The following is a 20,372-nucleotide window of genomic DNA, read 5'->3' as shown; positions in this document are numbered from 1 at the left end:
CGGCCAGTTTTCTGGAATCAGCTACTATAGGAAGAAAAGAGAAGAGGTGCCTTCCTATGTTGGGTTGGTATCTGCCCCTTCTTCCATTGTCTTGGAAATGATGAGGTTGAACATTAAAGACTGCCACCTCCAGTGGATTTTCCTGGCAGCACAGGAGCCAAATGGCTGGCCTGGCCTTTTGTCAAGGAAGCTGCTCTTTCTTCAAGCACCATATCATATACAACACACCTGCCTTTTTGCACGTTAAGCAACTTGAGAGCGTGGCAGGTGATCATGTCCTCTTATATCAGGAGATTTTTTTTTTTTTTTTTTTTTTTTTGAGACAGAGTCTCACTCTGTTGCCCACGCTGGAGTGCAGTGGCGCGATTTCAGCTCACTGCAACCTCCACCTCCTGGGTTCATACAATTTTCATGCCTCAGCCTCCCAAGTAGCTGGGACTACAGGAACATGCCACCACGATTGGCTAATTTTTGTATTTTTAGTAGAGGCCGGGTTTCGCCATGTTGGCCAGGCTACTCTGAAACTCCTGACCTCAAGTGATCCACCCACCTCGGCCTCCCAAAGTGCTGGGATTACAGGCCTGAGCAACTGTGCGGAACCATCAGTTCTTTACTGTCTTTACATAGTGGATTCCTTGGGGAATCTGAGGAAGCCTACAGACCTTTCTTAAAATAATGTTTTTTGATGAATAAAATAAAGGCATAGGATTACAAGGAAAACCAAGTGTGTATACTGAAGTACTACTACCAAAAGAGTATGTTTAAAATATATGTTACATAGTAATAGATTTGCTTCTTTGAACCACATTTTTAAAAAATCAGACATTGCATTTGAAATACAGACAAATTAAAGTAAAATTTTATTTTTTAAAAGACATATCCATGTAAAGGCTGTTTTTGCCTAGCTTGAATAACAACATGAGACAGCGGGACGTCTTTGATGAGATAATACACTTGTCATGCTGGACAGCCAATTGATTTTGATTTTTTATAGTAACAATTAAAAATCCAATCCTCAAATATATATTGTTGAAAATGGAATTAAAGCTTTTATGGCTCCTTTGCAAAGTAGACAGAGGTTTCTGTCAAGGAGCACCAAACCTCTCCAAGACTTTTTAGCTAAACTCTACTTGTAGCTGTTTTCCGTCCCAAGATGGACGTTTGCCATCTTTGGCTAGGCGAACACCTTTGGGACAGTTTAGATCAACAAGAAAAAGAATGTGATTCTATGGTCCAACTTTGACACCATCGAGATAGAAATAATTTTTAAAGGAGTTCTACAGTGTTTCCAGGTGTTTGTAGATTTCTCTTTTCATATAAACTGACAGTATTTTGTATGTCAACTTCATTGAGGTAAAGCACTTCCTCCAGCGTCGCAAAAGTTGGCAAAGATGTCAGCCTCAACTCTCCTTTCATATTGGCAACTGAGCCAAAAAAACTGGTAAAGATTTCAGGATCCTTCATAATGGTGGTGTCAGGGCCTCAAACTGGAAGATTCATCTCATTCAGATGGTTAAAAATATCTGCTGGGTCAGCCAACCCACAGAAAACTTTTTTTTTGCTACATGTTCCTGGAGTGGATTTTCTTTTTCTTTTAGAAAACAGTGAATCTTTCCCCTTGAAAGACAGTAAGCTTCTCTGTGGTAGAGAAGCACTTCATTTTTTGCCATCATTTCTTGACAAAACCTGCAAAAATGCTGTGATTCAGAGACTAGATAAAAGTTGATGACTTTTATGGCTGTTGACAAAACTTCTCTTGGGACTTACTGAAGAGCCAGAATATGTTTGTGTGAAATGCGGTGAGCGAGAACAACGCAGGTACTCCATTTTACTCAAGTGGCGAAGTCAGACACACAGCCACGCATTGCAACAGCACTGTCTGTGCTAGGAAACGAACCTTTTCTGTCGAGTCACTTTTGTTTGACACAAGCAAAACAGAACAAAAACCTTTATACCATCTGCAAAACATCAGCAGCCTTTGTAGTTTCCGAAGGCACTCACAAAACAAAATCTTTCTTTGTTGAAGTCAGCAGCCACATCATGCACAAAACAGGCAGGTGGCTACCTGGAAGGATACCTGTAGTTTCACAGAGTGACTTGTGGGAGTAATGGCGAGGCGGCCACTTCCTCCATAACTTGCTTCAAGACATGCCTATTATTCTTCACAGAAGCACCTCATCTGACTAAATAATCACCTCCAGTTTTTACCTCTGTTTCTATTCACAAATCTACTCCATATTCCCACTGTATGTGACTTTAGATAAAGTTTCTCCAGTAATGTGAGGCTTTTTCTGTTTGGCATCTGGTAAGAAATTTCAAGAACGCTTCAAGAAAAGGTTTTTATGCCAAATTCATTTTGAAGTATCTGAACTTTTTTTTCTTTTTCTTTTCCTTTTCTTCCCCACCGCCCACCCCCCGAGGTAGAGTCGAGGTAGAGTACAGTGACACTATTATTTCTCCCTGCAGCCTTGACCTCCCAGTCTCAAGGGATCCTCCTACCTCAGCCTCCTGAGTAGCTGGGACCACAGGTGCCACACCATCACACCCAGCTAATTTTTAAAAAAATTTTTAGAATCGAGATCTTGCTGTATTGCCCAAGCTGCAAGCTTTTTCTAATTGAACTTCCTTCATACACATACACACAAAACTCCTGGGCGTTTTGGATACATCTTCCAGATAGACAACGGTGGGTCCTCTTTCAGTCTTCCTGACTTCAAAATTCCATTCCCAATAATTTTTTTCACAAAAGAAAAAAGTCATTGTGACTTTTTCTGTCCAATCACTTCATTAATGTAAACAAAGCCAAATACACACTTTTCATCAGGCCTTCCTTTTCTTTTCCCAGCCTGAAGATAAATTGGGTCTGTAAAAAATAAATAATAAATAAAGCTAAAATAAAATGTTTTATGCCACTAACATTCTTTGAAGCATCATATTTTGTGTATGATTCCTAAGTAATTTGTTTGATAGACCTACATAGGAGGCAATCATTTGTGTATTAATTAAGTGTCAAATATCTGTTAAATTTTATGACCAGTAAGTAAAATAAGACAGGTTTTATGATTAGCCAAGGTTTCAGTACTGTTAGTATCTTTTAACCTTTGCACAGATGTGGGATTACCACAGTTGATCACGGGTCCTATCCCGCCTGGAATTTAGCTAGTGCTGCATTTGATTTCCTATGACTTTTTAGAAATAATGATTCTCATTTCTGATATTGTCAGTGTTTCTCACAAAGGTATTTTTTTTAAGATATGTGGTATTTTCAGAAAATAATAGTGCAAGAACAACATGTGAGTAACATAGTGTGCACGTAAGACTGCACTTCATATCACAGACATTGCACAAATACAGAATAAATCCAGAAAAAAAAATAGAGAGGACTTCTGCTTCTCCCAGAGCTTATCGCACCGTGCACGACCTGCATCACCGTTCAGTCTGTCAGCAATCACAAGAAGTTGCTTTAAATATCACACTCCGACAGTTCACTCAGCAATCAGACATATCCCAACTCAGCTGTGCCACCCAAGGTGGCACTGCCTGCGGAGAGTTAAAAATTCAAGTTAGAACAGTTCAGATTGCAAAACTTCACAAACCATTAAAACGATTCAACTCCTTCTGCAAATTCATCCACAAACAATTCAGTTCAGGGATGCTGGAAAGTCTGGGTCACCTACAGGAAAACACTCAGATCTGCTGCTTGATGACTGCCCTGTTGAGGTACCAAGTTGCCACAAGTGGCCAGATGTAGAGCAGGAGAGTCTGTGGGGAATTCTGAGCTCACATGCTGTCTAGCAGCCAGTCTGAGAGCTACTGTGATTTCAAAATAGTCGTGGGTGTTAATGACATTTCCAGATATCTACAACAACTGTAATGTGATACGAAAACATTTGCAATTCTATTAATGACAAAATCACAGTTAGAGCTAATATGACTGGTTTGTTGCCACATTTGTAATTGAAGGAAATGCTACATTTCACACAGAAGATAGTAAAAAAAAAAAAAAAAAAAAAAAAGCTATAATTTTTCTCTACCCAAGTTCATGGAGCCTCTGGCTCCTATTCCACAGACCCCTTAGCAGTAGGGTGGCAATCTACTCTGCCAACTCTAGCCCAGCTACTGCCAGCTCTTGTTTGGTCTAAGGCATCAGCCCACCAACTCCCACTGCAGCCTCTTCCACACAGCAGCCAGAGGGACTTCGTTTTAGTGCAGATCTGTTCACATTGCTTTCCTGATTAAAATCCTGATGAAAACCTTTGTTCTAAGTGCAATAGCAAACTACTTAAGTTACCGACAAAACCCTAGAGAACCGGGCCCTCCATACCCTCCTCCAGCTCCAGCCACACTGGCCCTCCTCCTGCCTTTCCCTCCTGTGTCTGGTTAAAGCATTCAGATCCTATAGAGGTCAGTTCAGAAATCACTTCCTTAAACAAAACTTTAACAACCACATTCTCTGCCAGCCCCAGGCTGGCCCCCCAGTAATACTCTCACAGCCCTCCATCAAGCCCTGCTAAGGATGCAATGCGATCTTTTTGTTTCACCATTGAATTCGCAGACCCTAATACAATGTAGGTGTTCAAAACATATCTGTGAAATGAACAGATGGATCTTCACAAACAATCCTAGATACACCTGGGGAGTAACTTGTCCCCAAGGTGTATCTGGCTTCATAAGCAGTGCACAGAAGCCCTCTTCACAGCTCCCTGTGTCCTGCTCACAGACACAGCAGCCTGCCCTTGACTACTGCCTCTCAAGGGAGGGAGGGGTATGCCTCCTACCATGCTTCTAACGGTGACCCAGTGTTCCCCACCCATACTTTTTCTGTATCGTGGAAGGAAGCAATATTGCATAATGCATATGATGAATTAAATGTTTGTGTCCTCCCACAATTCCTATGTTGAAGTCCTAACCCCCTTTTGTGTTGGCATTAAGAGGTGCAGCCTCTAGAAAACAAAAGGTTCAGATGAAGTCCTGAGGGTGGAGCTCCCATCATGAGATTAGTATCCTTATGAGAAGAGTAAAAGACTCTCTCTCTCTCCCACTGATTCCCCTACCTTCACTCCCCATTATGGAAAGATAGAGCAAGAAGGCACCCATCTACAAACCAGGAGGAGAGGCCTCATCAGATTCTGCTGGGACCTTGATCTTGGACCTCCCAACCTCTAGAACGGTGAGAAATGTCTGTTGTGTAAGTAACCCAGCCTGTGGTGTTTTATTATAGCAGGCCAAGCACATTAAGATAATGCATTAAAGGTGGTGTGGGCAACAGAATCAGACACACGAACTCATTCCAGTTCTGCCACTTCCCAGTTGTATTTCCCAGGGCAAAGTTCATAACATCTCTAAGCCTCAGTTCCTCATCTGTAAAATGGGATAATAAAAGCATGAACCTCACACAGTTGCCATGAAGATTAAATGAGATCATATATGTAAAGCTCTTAGCAAAGTGCCTGGCACATGGCCTAAACATTCAGCAATGGGTATCTTCACTGCCATAGAACTGAAACAGAGTCTTAGAGATCAACTGCAGTTGACCCTTGACCAACACAAGGGCCAGGAGTGCCAACCCCTTGCCTCCACGCAGTTGAAAATCCACATATAACTTTTGACTCCCTCAAAACTTAACTCCCTTAAAACTTAACTGATAGCCTACAATTGGTTGGAAGCCTTACTGATAACATAAACAACACATATTTTGTATGGCATATGTATCATATACTGTATTCTTACAATAAAGTAAGCTAGAAAAAGAAAATGTTAAGAAAATCATGAGGAGAAGAAAACACATTTACTATTCATTAAGTGGAAGTGGATCAACATAAAGGTCTCCATCCTCAAGTCTTCATGTTGAGTAGCCTGAAGAGGAGGAGGAAAAGGAGGTCTTGCTGTCTCAGGGGTATTTTATGGAAGTAAATGATAAAAGAGACTAGTATCTACACATATTTTATGCATTCATGACATAGCTTTTCTTAATTTTTTTGACATTTCTAGGCCACATGGCTCATCTGTGAGTTGTTTCAAATTGTGGTACATTTCCCTCCCCTAAAAAAATCCCAATATGTTTGTTGAACAAAATCTGTGTAAAAGTGGACCTGTGCAGTTCAAACCCATGTCATTCAAGGGTCAACCATAGTAAACAAGCTGATTCCACAGAAGAGGAAACATGCTGTGAAGGGGCTTCAGTGGCAGTAGCAGCAGGAGGAGGCTGACGTGATTCCCACCCCGTGCAGTTTCCATCAGAACCTGGACCCACCCTGATTCTCTGTGCTCTGATGACTTGGGGCCCTCCTGGGACTCAGAGAGGGTCTGTAGAGGGAGCAGCCAGGAGATTCTCTCCCCTGGACACATGGTGAGTTGAGATAGTTATTGAATAAATGCAGAAAAGACCAGAACCAGAGGGGTGCTTCTTGGCCCCAAGAGACCATGTATTGCCCCAGAAACACAAAGTGGCACCACCCAGGAAAATTAACTAATCCAGTACTGTTCATCTCTTTCAACAGGCCTTCCTGGGAAGGACATTCCAGACTGTTTATTTATTAGGCTTTCTTTCCACACTATGGTAGCTTTCTCCCCTTCCTGGGATCCACGCAGATGAAATTCCTGCTAATGGCATCCTCATCATGTCGATTCCCAAAGGTTATTTTGCAAAGATGCAATTCAGAAACAGCTTTACATGTGCACACATCTGAACAAAAAACATACTCCTTGATGCCTGCCTGATGTTTCAGCTGAGGGCAGCTGCTTGACAACAACTGGGAAGATGAGAGAGAGAGGCAGAGAGAGGAAAAGAGAGAGAGAGAAAGAGCCTAAGGAGTGTGGATACTAATGGGAGCAACACAATCAATTACTTCTAAAGGGCGCATTTGCCCTGGAGAAAAGGTTTAAGGAAATAAGCAAGCAGATTTAATGAAAAATTCTGAGTCTATTGATTAAAATCTGTTGCCTATTCTTACTATTCAAGAACACACCATTTTTGCATTAGGCAATTGGTTTATGACTTATGTAAACATAAGAATACATAAAAACTTTTCAAGAGATGGGAAAGTTCAGCAAAGATGTTTCATTCAGTTGCCCTGCAGTGTTCATGTCTCCTTCCCTGTTGTCTTTGTGATGAGACTGGTCCAGGCCCCTTCAGACTGAAGCCCCCCTCTGCTCCACTGCTGATAACAATCACAAACAAAGACAACAAAGAGCTGCTCTCAATCACACCCGCCTCTGTCTCCTTCCTCTGCAAAAGCTGCTCCCTCTGCCTGGAACCCTACCTCCTCTGGACTCTTTACCCTCCCCTTGACCATCACTGTTAGCCTAGAAGGCAGCCTTCCAACACTATCTCCTGCCAGGAGCCTTGTCTGGTGTTCCCACACGGCATTAAGGGCTTCCTCCAGTGGGTTCCAGTGGTGTTTTGTTCCCACCCATTGTGACAATGATCACACCGCTGTAACTATCAATTCCAAGACACATTTTTCCCCACATTTTCATGTCCTGATAGGTCAATGGGCCCACTCCTATTGTGAAAATGATTAGTCTGTTCACACTGCTCAATTTTAAAACCTGTTTTTTCACACTTGAGTGTTTCTGAAACCAGAATATTTTGCTAATGTGGACACTGACTGTGGTAGTGTTTCTGACTTTTTTTCTTCTGAAAATCTGTTATCATATTGACAGTACATTTTAAGATCAAAGAGCTGTGTTACTTACTTGTGTGTCTCGACTGAGAACTCTTAGGGAGCAGGAACTGTGTTCTAGTCATCTTTGTATCTCCATCCCTTAGCACAATACAGTTAGGCAGCAATTGCTCAATAAAGGTTGGAGGGAGTGAGGAATGTCAGGGGTGGGGGGCTTCTTTTTGTGCTGCTATAACAGAATACCACAGGCTAAGTAATTTGTAAACAGAAATCTATTGGCTCACAGTTCTGAAGGCTGGGAAGTCTGAGGTCAAGGCATCAGCAGGTTTGATGTCTGATGAAGATACTCTGTTCTTCCACGATGGTGCCTTGCACGTTGTGTCCTCACATGATGGAAGGCAGGACAAGAGAGAGAGCCCACTCCCAGAAACCCTTTATATGGCAGCATTAATCCATTCATGAGGGTAGAGCCCTCATGACCTAAACACTTCCCAATAGGTCCCACCTCACAACACTTGCCTTGGGGAGTACCTAACATATGACTCTGGGGGGATGCATTCAAACCATACCGGGGAAGAAAGAAAGGAAGAAAAGAAGGAAGAAGGGGACTGTATACAATTTAGATATCACCTGCTCATCCCTATCTCATTCATTTGGTTTCTCATAAGAAAGCACTGGGGTTTCTCCCCGCAAAACCTTGCCTCTGGGCTTCCCTCCTCACTGTTCTCTGGGCACTCACCTCTGTGATGAATTATCAGCACAACACAAGGGTCGTCAACAACACAGGGCACACACTATGATGAGAGAAAACAATCAAAAGGAAAGTTATAGGTTCAGGGTTATTCAATTCAGCTTCACCAGCCAGGAGCCAGGAGACCCTGCCATGAACTCTGTATTCCCCAGGGAAGAGCTCACCTCCACACCTTCTACCCATCTCAGCTCCTCCCTGGCCCACAAACCACGCCCAGATCTGGGCTTTCCCTTACCTATTCCACCCCATTTCTGAAGACTCCAGTCAGCTGATTTCTTCACCTTGCCCAGTTCATGCCCTGCAGTGACATCTTCCCCAGCCCCTTCCATCAAGGGCCTGCTCAAGCTTCAGCTCCTCCATGGCTTCTTCCCTGGTGACCCCTCACCATCCTCTGAATAGCACTGGTCATCTGAGCCATACCAGTCAGCGCTGTTGATTCTGTGGCTGTTGTTTCATAGCATTTCCCACAGCACAGGGCTATACACAAAATCAGAGCTCAAACACATGACTGACATGAATTAATATAGCAACGGGTTTTTCTGCAATGCTTCATCCTTTATCATTTCCTTGGTGCATCCTTCCTTCTTCTCCTAGCCCTAACAAATCCCTCTCTCTGAGGCCCCCTGGTTAGCTAAGAATTATGCCCCTTGCCTCTGTTTGTTTTTTTTTCAGGTATTTTGTTAGACACCCTCCAATCACACGGCATGCAGCTCCCCAACACTCAAGCCTATAAGCCAGCCCTGACTTCCCTACAGACATCTCTCTGAGCTGGCCTCTCTCCTTGGCTGCTGCACTTTTCTTACAGGTTCTTCTCTATCCTTATCAGAGGAAGTTTCATAGGTTCCTCTCCAATATCTCGTACATCAAGGGGGCATTAGAAGTGGAAGAAGGTTGTTAAGTTTAAGGTCAGGTTCCAGCTAATGCTGAGGTCTGAAGGGAGTTGGTGGATGAATGGCAGATGGATAGGAGGAACACTTAGCGAGCCATAAGTAGGTGAAATGTAACTTTATTCAGCAGCTCTCTTACACTGTCTGTCTCTGTCTCGGCTGCTTGCTCCAGCGGCTCCCACATACAGCTACACAACCAGCAGTCCCTTCATGGTAAACAGCTTAACTCTTGCCCTATGGGCACAAGCGAGCCAAGCTGTGTCCTGGCTCCCCCTTGTCTATTTACAAAACGGACAGCTCTGGCTTTCTCTGTCTTTCTCTGTGCACGAGCATGCCTGTACAGTGTCAGCAGGGCAATTACACCTTTTACAGACGATAGTGGCTCCAAGCCAAGTGATGAGCCTTCCCATATTATGGCTACATGGCTGTGATTATACAACAAGTGGAGCTCTGCTCCTGCACTACAAATTGGCTGAGTCACGCAGGATGTTTACCTCGGCCTATCCTTGCTTGGCTACAGCACAGCCATGTTCCTTACAAAGGGGCAGCCACATCACCACGTCAGCTTGTGTGGAATTCGTAGCCAACTGACTCTATTAGGTTCTGTTGACATGAGCTGCTGTTAAGTCAGGTTTTTCATCCTTTACAGAAACAACTGATTTTGCGAACCTAAGGAGTGTAATTTAAATTTATCCCTGTTAAATTTCATCGTGTTTAGCCTGATTTTTCCAGTTGGTGACAATCATGTTGAAGCTTCACTCTGTCCTTTCGATTTCTCAGTAGGGTGGAAACAAACTCAGTGTTTACAGCCTTAATGGGTGGCCTCAATGAAATAATTAACACCATGTCTACACTGGGGTTTTAATTCAGTTCTCAACCCTGAGATCATAACAAAGTTGGGTCAGCTGAACTGCCTTTTAGAGCTCATTTTCATCACCATAGATAAGATAATCATTCATTATCTTCTCCCAACCTCACTTCCACCGTTAGGCTCCTCCACAGCACCCCTGTCTCAGTAAATGCACTGCCATCCCACAGGTGGCCATGCCAGGAACTAGGGTTGGGGTAGGGGGTGCAGATTCCCAATTCCTGTCTCTCCATGAGCCCCACAACTGAATCAGTTCCTTAGCCTTATCGATTGATGATGCCTCCTAAATCAATCCAGTTCCTCAGCCACCAATCTCTCTTACGTGTCAGCCACGCCTTTGTGCAGGCTTCCTCCTGGCCTGTGCGCTCCTCCCCCTCCTTCATCTATTTATCTTCTATCCTTCAGGTTTCAGCTCAAACCTTGTTTCCTCCAGGAAGGCTTCTCTGTCCCAGAGATGTGATCGGAGCCTCCTGTCAGCAGCTTCCGTAACATGGTGCTTTCTCTCTGAGTCACCCAACTCACCGCACGTTGTTGCTGGTGGAACTCACCCCAGCTACACCTAAGTTCCCTGAGGATAGAGAAGGATTCATGTTTTGCTCATTGTATCCCTAGCCTACAGTAGATACTCAATGAATATTTCTTGAATTATTGCATTAAGTATGGTGCCATGAGTTTGGTTGCACAAGGTTTAAATCACTAGCAAGTGAGTTGGCTCCAGACCCTTAAGGCCTCTGGCATGGGGAAAGCACACCAGCTTTGCCCTCTACACAGCAGCAGGATCTGGGTGATTCTATGAGCCTCAGTTTCCTCATCTGAAAAGTGAGAATAAAAACGTATCATACGGGATTGTCACAGGGTCAAAGGAAATCATGCACATGAGTTTGCTCCCAAGCTGAAAAGTATGGTTCAAGCACAGGTATAACCATAGCCACCCAGTCCCTCTGTGAGTGACTTTGCCCTGGCTTTGGAGGCTGTGCCAAAGTTGCATAGGCTCAACCTTGACCACGTGACTCAACAGTGTGGGCTCAGTAAAGTCCAGCAGGTCTTTCTTAACTCCTTCTCAACCCTTTCTGCTATCCTCATTCTTCTGTACTACTGGGCCACCTCCAGAAACTTTCATAACTGCAACTTCTATTGCATTCTCTTGGTGGAGGGTTTAATGATCCTGAAGGCCCTAGAAATACACTGAACTTAAAACGCCAAATGGAGAGCATTGTGCATTTTAGTGAAACAGCAATTAGGAGCAGCAGTCACCACGTACTTGGGAGGGCAAGAGAGCCGAGGAGAAAAGTAATAAAGTGACCTCATAAAGACACTTAATTTCATTACCACCAGACGCAGTTTCCCATTATTGCTCTTGGTGTTTAATGGTTTTATGATTTCATCTATTGATGCTTAGCTAGTTCATTAACTGTGCTGCTAAAAATACAATTATCTCCAACAAACCCTTCATCACTAATAAATGGGGGGAAAAACCTCCATCATTACCAGAAAGCAGTGGGGTGGACACACCTGTGCAGTAACACTGCGGCCCCAAAGTTCTCATGGAGACTGAGACTGTAACCACACAGGTTTCATGTGGCCAGTTTAGAAATTCAGTCAAGCAACTGCTTTATTATTTGGCTGATTCCAACTAACTAATGGACTGATTTCGTACATCCAACTGACAGAGACTTTGATTGAGCAGCTGAGTCACAAAGCTGGTGACCAATGTGAGATCTGAGGATCTGCTTAACTGCTCATTCATTCACTGGGTATTTACTAAGCCCCTATTGGGTGCCAAGCCCCAGTTAGACATGCAGTGATATGTAAATAGGCAGGGGTTTTGTTTTGGGGAAGCCTGCAGCCTAGTTGAGAATCTGTGTCTGCTGGGATCAGGGGAAGGAGAATCCCAGTAATTGAGCTGGGGGTCAAGGCAGAGAGCTGCACTCCTGACTTGGGGTGTGGGGAGGAGATAGCGGGCACTCAGCAGGGCAGAAGGTTTTCCATTTCACTTAGCATCAAAGCCGAAGCCATCATGATGGCCCTGCAGGGTCTGTCCTCCAGCCCCATCCTCTGACCGCTCTATGGTCCTACAAGAGGAGGAAGGGGATGTCAGTACAAGTCACCCAGGTCATTAGTCAGAGGGAGCCCAGGGCCTAACAAAAACCTACATAAAGATTTTTTAGGTAGCCCACCTATCCTAAGGGGTCCCCCTTTTTTTATTTCTGGAGCCCAAACTGCTCAGCTGTATCCCCCTGCCCTCATCTCCTACTGCTTCTCCCCTTGCACACTCTGCTCAGGCCTCTTTATTTTTCCTTGACCAAGGCAGGCCTCAAGGCCTTTGCCCTTGCTGTATCTCTGCCTGCTATGCTCTTCCCCGAACACCTCAGGTCTCATTGCCTGGCTTCATCCAGGTCTCTTTGCTTAAACTGTTCTTAGTGAGACCTTTCCTGCCCACCCACCCACCCCCACCACTCCCTGCCCCCTTCCTGCATTCATTTTTCTCTGTAGCTCTTACTGCCGTTTAAGAGATTACATATTTTACTTTTTTTATATGTTTGCTGACTGTCTCCCCAACTAAGATGCTGGCTCCTAGATGGCAGGGAATTTTCTATTTTGTTCCCTGCTCACTCCCCAGCATCACAACAGTGTCTGGCATTTAAAAGGTACTTAGTAGGCCGGGTACAGTGATTCACGCCCGTAATCCCAACACTTTGGAAGGCCGAGGCAGGCAGATCACAATGTCAAGCGATCAAGACCATCCTGACCAACATGGTGAAATGCCGTCTCCAGTAAAAATACAAAAATTAGCTGGGCATGGTGGCGTGTGCCTGTAGTCCCAGCTGTTCAGGAAGTTGAGGCAGGCGAATCACTTGAACCTGAGGAGTGGAGGTTGCAGTGAGCCGAGATTGCACCACTGCACTACAGCCTGGCAACAGGGTGAGACTCAATCTCAAAAGAAAAGGTACTTAGGAAATATGTGCTGACTGCCTGAATGTACTTATTGTTCGTCTATTGCCTCCCAGGCCCAGCACACTCTCTGCACACGGCTCAGTCACACTTGGCTCCTTTGCCAGCTGACTTCTTCACAAGCTCTCTCAATAAAAGATGCTGGGAGAGTAGTGCTGATCTTCTATTCCTCTCACTCTTTCTCTCGTTCCTTCTTCTCCAGGTGATGTCTCTCAAGCAGCTGTGCCATTTCCATCATCTCAGCTCTAGCTGCAGCAGTCCCTCCTCCACAACACTGCTCCTCCTCTGCATCCCAGATCCTAACGATAACCCTCCTTCTTTTTGCTCCCCCAGCTGGGGCAGCAGCTTCCTACAGGTCAAAAGCCCTGGGCCACCTCTCGGTCTCCCTCTTGCCATCCCAGCCTTCCAACATCTACACATTCTATAGCCAGTGTTAAATTCCTCTGTCGGATACACCAAGCCTGGTTTGTGTTTTCCTGCCTGAATCCTGACAAATACAATGAACCGAGGAGGGAAATCAAGGCACAAGCACAGTCCCAGGGACTGAGCTAACATGGGGAAAGCGGCAGAGAGCTCTGACAGAGGCCCTCCCACCCTTCCCAACTCTGCGAGGAGCAAAGAAGCTCCAACAGCAATGAGGAAGCCCCTCGGTGCAGACTGGTCTGCCAGATCCCAGCTGAAGGCTGACCCCTGTCAGTGGTGGGGCAGACACTGAGGAGCATGCTCTGACTCAATTTGGCTTGACTCCTGAAAGTCTGAACCACAAAGACAGCCAGCCCTGTGCATCCAGCTGAGAGATGCTGAAGAAGAGAGACACAGGACTGATTCTCCGACACTCCGCATCCCAGGCCTGGGAGATGATGCAGAGCAGTCTCAGTGGCCTCCCAGCATGGTGTATACCAGGTGATCATCGAGGCTGCCGTCTAATCACAGTCATGGTTATTGCCTCACACCACATGGATTTCTCCTTCAGTCCTGTGACCACAGCTGAGACAATGCACAGTCCAGGGGTGCAATTTTTAATGTGCCTGAGGTTGAAATGTATAAATTTAATGGGTAATTGACACATTTTTTTCCTGAGAAGGTGTTATTGGTAGTGCATCTCATTATGAATAGCATCTGGAACTGAAGAATGGAAAAGCTGTCATTCCCAAACATAGCTGCTTCTCAGAGTCTCACTGGGTGTGCCTCAAAAATTCACATTCTCAGAACCCAATCTCCAATAGTTTCTATTCAAGGGGGCAACACTGGAGTCCAGGAATGCATTTATATTTTAAATCTCCTTACAGCATTAGCAAGAAAAACTGAGCACTTTAATGTGCTAGATGGTGCCGTGCCCTGTCACTGAGCCCTAGAAGCAGTCCCACTGTTCCCACTTTTATGAATAGGAAATGGAGGTCTGAGAGGATTGCAACTCCCACAGCTTACTAGTGCTAGACTGGGGATTGAGAAGCCCGTGTTCTTTCCATCCCATCATGCCAGCCATACTCACACCTTTGACCAGGAGGAAGGGCTGAAAGGCAGATTCTGAAATGAACTTTTGGTGTCAGGACCCTCTCCCAGCCTGGTGGTGGAGAACTAGAAGCAAAGAAGTCCCCCAAGAAAATTCAGATTTTCCCAGGCATCTTCCCAATGGATCCAGGACCCATCTGGCCAATCCATCTGGTGAACTTCTCCTCTGCAAGATAGAAAGAAGTGCTGGACATGGCCCCACCCTTGAGGTGGTTCCAGTCTCATTAGGAACAATAACAACAAAGAACAATGGCCAGGCACGATGATTCACCCCTGTAATCCCAGAACTTTGGGAGGCCAAGGTGGGCCAGCCTAGCCGACATGATGAAACCCCATCCCTACTAAAAAATATAAAAATTAGCCAGGCATGGTGGTGCACACCTATAATCCCAGCTACTCGGGAGGCTAAAGCACAAGAATCGCTTGAACCTGGGAGGTGGAGGTTGCAGTGAGCTGAGATCGTGCCACTGCACTCCAGCCTGGCCAAAAGAGTGAGACTCCATCTCAAAAAAAAAAAAAAGCGGGGTTGGGGGGGAACAGAGAGAAAAGAGAAAAAAAATAAAGAACAACAGGCAGTACTGTCAAATTCCACAAAAAATAGGACAAGGATCATGCATATAAGGCTCCGGGAGATAAAACTTCCCAGAAACTGAAGGGCATCCTCAGCCTTCACTCTGCCCTTTGGGGAGAGCATTTGAGTGTCAGGAACTCTGGTGGTGCTGTGGCTCCCTTTGGATCCTCACACAACCTCCCAATATAGGTCTTGTTAGTCCCATTTTACAGAATGCCCTAGGTCATACTGTTGGTGACAGTCCAGCTAGCTAGACTTGAACCTCGGTCTGCCTGCCTTTTGAAATCCATACCCTTTCAACCACACCATGTCCTCAGTGCATGTGTGTGCACTTACACATGCACTTACACATGTGCACTTACACACACACACTCCCACACACACACACACACTCACGTGTCTTATCTACTGTCTGTAGAGGCAATTGTTTTTTGGAGAATGCAATATAGAATACACTGCCAGGTGCATTCAGAGAAGCCAAATCTTCCATAATCCTTGCTGGGGATATTGTTTGCCAAGAGAATGGATTTTTGTGGGGTTTGTGGGGGTTTTCTGTTTTATAGTCTTGGGGCTTTTTTAATGATTAAAAAATAAAGCACACAGGTTGTAACATTTGAGATTTATTCTTTACCTGGCAAGCAGCTTTGTGCAGAAACAGGGCTATATGCCCAGTGCTGGCCTTACTACCAGGAAGCCTGCTCTGTTGGGCACTGGGCTGAGGGATGAGGGGAACAGCAAGGTTAACAAATGCCAATCAGCCAAGGACTTGACCAGGCCACCAAGTGCCCCAGGAACATCTCTTTTTTCATCTAACAGATATGCATTCAATGCCTACAGGGTCCCAGGCACTAGAGGTAATAAAATAGCCCTACCCTCAAAGTGATCAGTCTGATGTGATAGAACAAAATTAGTCATTACAGGCAGAGCATAGTGGCTCAGGCCTGTAATTCCAGCACTTTGGGAGGCCAAGGTGGGTGGATCACTTGAGGTCAGGAGTTTGAGACCAACCTGGCCAACAGGGCAAAACCCCATCTCCACTAAAAATAAAAAATTAGCCGGGCATAGTGGTGGATGCCTGTAATCCCAGCTACTTGGCAGGCTGCGGAAGGAGAATCACTGGAACCCAGGAGGCGGAGGTTGCAGTGTGCCAAGATTGCACCACTACACTCCAGCTTGGGCAACAGAGTGAGACTCTGTCTCAAAAATGAAAAGGGAAGGGAAGGGAAGGGAGGGGAAGGGAGGGGAGGGGAAGGGGAGGGGAGGGGGAGGGGAGGGGGGAAGGCAGGGGGAGGGGAGGGGAAGGGAGGGGAGGGGAGGGGAAGGGAGGGGAGGGGAGGGGAAGGGAGGGGAGGGGAAGGGGAAGGGAGGGGGAGGGGAGGGGAGGGGAGGGGGAGGGGAGGGGGAAGGCAGGGGGAGGGGAGGGGAAGGGGAGGGGAGGGGAGGGGAGGGAGAGGGGAGGGGAGGGGAGGGGAGGGGAGGGGAGGGGAGGGGAGGGGGAGGGGAGGGGAGGGGAGGGGAGGGGAGGGGGAGGGGAGGGGAGGGGAGGGGGAGGGGAGGGGAGGGGAGGGGAGGGGAGGGAGAGGGGAGGGAGAGGGGAGGGGAGGGGAGGGGAGGGGGAGGGGGGGAGGGGAGGGGGAGGGGAGGGGGAGGGGAGGGGAGGGGAGGGGGGGAGGGGGAGGGGAGGGGAGGGGAGGGGGAGGGGAGGGGGAGGGGAGGGGAGGGGGAGGGGAGGGGGAGGGGAGGGGGAGGGGAGGGGAGGGGAGGGGAGGGGAGGGGAAGGGAGGGGAGGGGAGGGGAAGGGAGGGGAGGGGAAGGGGAAGGGAGGGGGAGGGGAGGGGAGGGGAGGGGGAGGGGAGGGGGAAGGCAGGGGGAGGGGAGGGGAAGGGGAGGGGAGGGGAGGGGAGGGAGAGGGGAGGGGAGGGGAGGGGAGGGGAGGGGAGGGGAGGGGGAGGGGAGGGGAGGGGAGGGGAGGGGGAGGGGAGGGGAGGGGAGGGGAGGGGAGGGAGAGGGGAGGGAGAGGGGAGGGGAGGGGAGGGGAGGGGGAGGGGGGAGGGGAGGGGGAGGGGAGGGGGAGGGGAGGGGAGGGGAGGGGGGGAGGGGGAGGGGAGGGGAGGGGAGGGGGAGGGGAGGGGGAGGGGAGGGGAGGGGGAGGGGGGGGAGGGGAGGGGGAGGGGAGGGGAGGGGAGGGGAGGGGAGGGGAGGGGAGGGGAGGGGAGGGGAGGGGAAGGGAAGGGAAGGGAAGGGAATCATTACAATACAATGTAAGGAGTGATACAATGCAGGCCTGCGGCAGCATCCAAGCGCAATAGCAAAGTCTGCAAGAATGGATGGGGGGAAAAGGTGTTACAAAAACACAAACAAAATTGGAGCTCCAGGACCAGAGCTTTGAAGATTAAGGAAGATTTTCTTTTACATACAGAAAAAGGAGGGAGAATTCCCGAGGGAGGAGACGAGAGCGCAACATGAGGAACAATTAGTAAGGCACAGTGCAGTGAGGACTGTAACATACCTGGAGCAAAACTGGGATGCAGAAGAGGTGGGTTGTGAATTGTACCTGGGGAATGAGTCCTAGATTGATGAATTGTCATTTGACTTTTTCCTAATTCATGCTCACACATAGCCTGATGTATTTCAGAACGTGGCTTAATTGATATTTTAATTATATGCTGATACCCTGAAACAATTTCAAACGACAGCAGGTACATGAAACAAGATAACACAGTGAAACCACTTAGAGGGCTATGAAGTGTTAGACCAAGTACTGTTGGTAAGGCTGTTTCGTGTTTTTCTAAGATTCCTGAGGCAGATTACACTGCTCATTCCCATACCTGTTTACTGAGGCCCTGCTACATGCACAACTGGGGCCAATGAGCTGGGAGGGCCGGGGGGAAGGGACACAGCAGTACTTCCTCAACACCCAATTTGGTGCCATCCATGGCACGGTGCCACCCACCCTGGCTGAGAATGTGTGAATGTCAGCGTCTGTCACTTAGACCAGTGAGGAGGCACTGAAATGGTAAACCCATTGGCATAGCAGTGCCGGGTGGCTGAAGGGTAATGGACTTAGCCTCCACTCCACCTCTCTGCCTAGAGGCCTTGAGGGGCGGCAGCTCTGGATCTCAGTGTTCTCATCCGGAACATTCAGAGATAATGGTGATGGCCCCCAGTATCTGAACTCAGAAGCAGAGTCCCCACACGTGCCCCATGCATTCATACTGGCCGCCCCAGGGAAAGAGGTACAGGAGCTGCAAGAAGCGCAAAGGAGAGAGGTTTGGACACTCCAGGAACTCTGAGCTCCGCTCAGCTCTGCCCATGGCCTTGGGTATCTCGCTGAGCAGCACTTGACAGACTTGCTTTCCTCCCCTGACAGAAAGAAAAAGAAAAAAAAAAAAAAAACCTGCCAAGGAATCCCCAAGCCCTAGCTTATTCAATAGCCGATACCAAATGCCACATCCATTCATTAACTTAGTAAACATGGATGGAGTATCTTCTGTTTGTAGGTAACGCACAAGGCACTAGGCTACCAAGATTTTTTAATAAAATATTTTTAAAATAACAAAAAGACATAGCCTCCCAAAATTCACGCAGCATTCTAGCCAAGCTAAAAATAAGAATATTTAAATTTTTAAAGTCAGTGATTTACCTGGTGTCTCCTGGGGTAAAGAAATAATTACAAAACAGTGGTAACAAGGGTTACTTACAAGAGAATCTAAATTTTAGAACGAGGCTCTAACATAGGCCTAGGCACATACAGTCACCGTTCAGTAACCAGAGGGATGGGTTCCAGGATCCCCTACAGATGCCAAAATCCAAGGATGCACAAGTCCCTCACAAAAAATGATGTAATATTTGCATATAACCTATGCACATCCTCCCTTACACTTTAAATCATCTTTAGATTATTTATTATGCCTAATATCATGTAAATGCTATGTAAATAGTTGTTATACTGTATTTTTTATTTGTATTTTTTCCAAATATTTTAAATCCAAGGTTGGTTGAATCTGCAAATGCAGAATCCACAGATATGAAAGGTCAACAGTAGTCAGTGTTCAATAAACATTTGTTGAAATAATAAAGGATGGCCGGGCTCAGTGGCTCACACCAGTAATCCCAACACTTTGCAGGGCCAAGGTGGGCGGATCACTTGAGCCCAGGAGTTTGAGACCAGCCTGGCCAACATGGCGAAACCCCAGCTCTACAAAAAGCACAAAAAAATTAGCTGGGCAAGGTGGTGCATGTCTGTAGTGCCACCTACTCAGAAGGCTGTGGCTGGAGGATCACCTGAGCCCTGGGAGGTTGAGGCTGCAGTGAGCTGTGATTTTACCACTGCACTCCAGCCTAGGCAACATAGTAAGATCCTATCTCACAAAATAAGTAAATAAATAAAAGAAACAAGAGAGGTTATAAGAACAGGGCCTCGTGAAATCATCTAGGAGCAGTACCCAGCCCATGGGTGGGGTCAAAGAAGGCCCCCCGGGGGAGCAACTCCTGATGCCTGCAATTGCCTCAGTTGGATCCACTTGGATTTGCTTTGGGGAAAACCCAGGCTGAGGGGCTGGCAAGAGCTTTGCTCTCTGGGGGGCGTCAGGCAAGAGAGCAATGGCCACATCCCACATTGCCTCTGCTGTGAGTCAATGCTGTCTTTGCCAAGAGATGCCCAAGTAGTATACGATGTTTTTAGGGCTGGGGAGGAGGTGGTGGTGGCAGATGCAGCCTCCACTCAAGTTGAAGTGTTTGCAAACATGGCCAGTTGGCCACACCTACCTGCTGGCCACACCTACCTGCTCAGAGGGCCCCTTTCTGGCACCTCCTCTCACTGAGTCCCTGGCTATCCCATCTGGCGAGAGCACAGCAGAATCCAGGCCTAAACTGCTTGTTCCATCTCCTTCTTGTAACTTCCTGATATAATCATCTTGTCAGGCATTTGTCCACATGCCGGAAGAATGAGCTTGCCCAAGGCCAGCTCCATCACCTCACTCTTTTATCCATGTAGCACTCGAGTCAGGCTGAAAAATAGGATTATTTCACTTTTTAGCTGGTGGGAGTACAGCCTGGCAGAACTGTTTTTGGGAAAGTGATTGGTAATGCAGATGGCACAAGGCAGGGAGAAGAGCACCAGCTCAACCACCCACTAACTCTGGGGCCCTAGGCAAGTCACAGAACATCTCTGAGCTCCCATTTCTCTGAAGCAATTGGAAAGGAC

The 20,372-nt window shown here is 46.9% G+C and overlaps 1 long non-coding RNA gene across 2 annotated transcripts in view; it reads right to left on the bottom strand.

Moving 5' to 3' along the window:
• Positions 1–2,072: 2,072 nt before the first annotated feature.
• LOC103248471 (uncharacterized) overlaps positions 2,073–20,372 on the bottom strand; it is an 88,450-nt gene continuing 70,150 nt past the window's right edge. The window contains exons 5-9 of one of the 2 annotated variants that reach the window (XR_012094593.1): positions 17,676–20,175; positions 14,576–15,881; positions 8,612–10,699; positions 8,365–8,419; positions 2,073–7,854 (exon numbers count right to left, since the gene is read on the bottom strand). This is a non-coding gene — a long non-coding RNA (uncharacterized lncRNA). Of the gene's footprint in view, positions 8,420–8,611; positions 10,700–14,575; positions 15,882–17,675; positions 20,176–20,372 lie in introns of both variants that reach the window. The other variant, XR_005242728.2, reaches the window with a different exon arrangement.

Source organism: Chlorocebus sabaeus, chromosome 1, assembly GCF_047675955.1.
Source record: "Chlorocebus sabaeus isolate Y175 chromosome 1, mChlSab1.0.hap1, whole genome shotgun sequence".
In the NCBI taxonomy this organism is placed as follows: domain Eukaryota; kingdom Metazoa; phylum Chordata; class Mammalia; order Primates; family Cercopithecidae; genus Chlorocebus; species Chlorocebus sabaeus.
The sequence above is the reverse complement of the archived record's forward strand: the minus strand, read 5'-3'. Positions and strand labels throughout refer to the sequence as shown.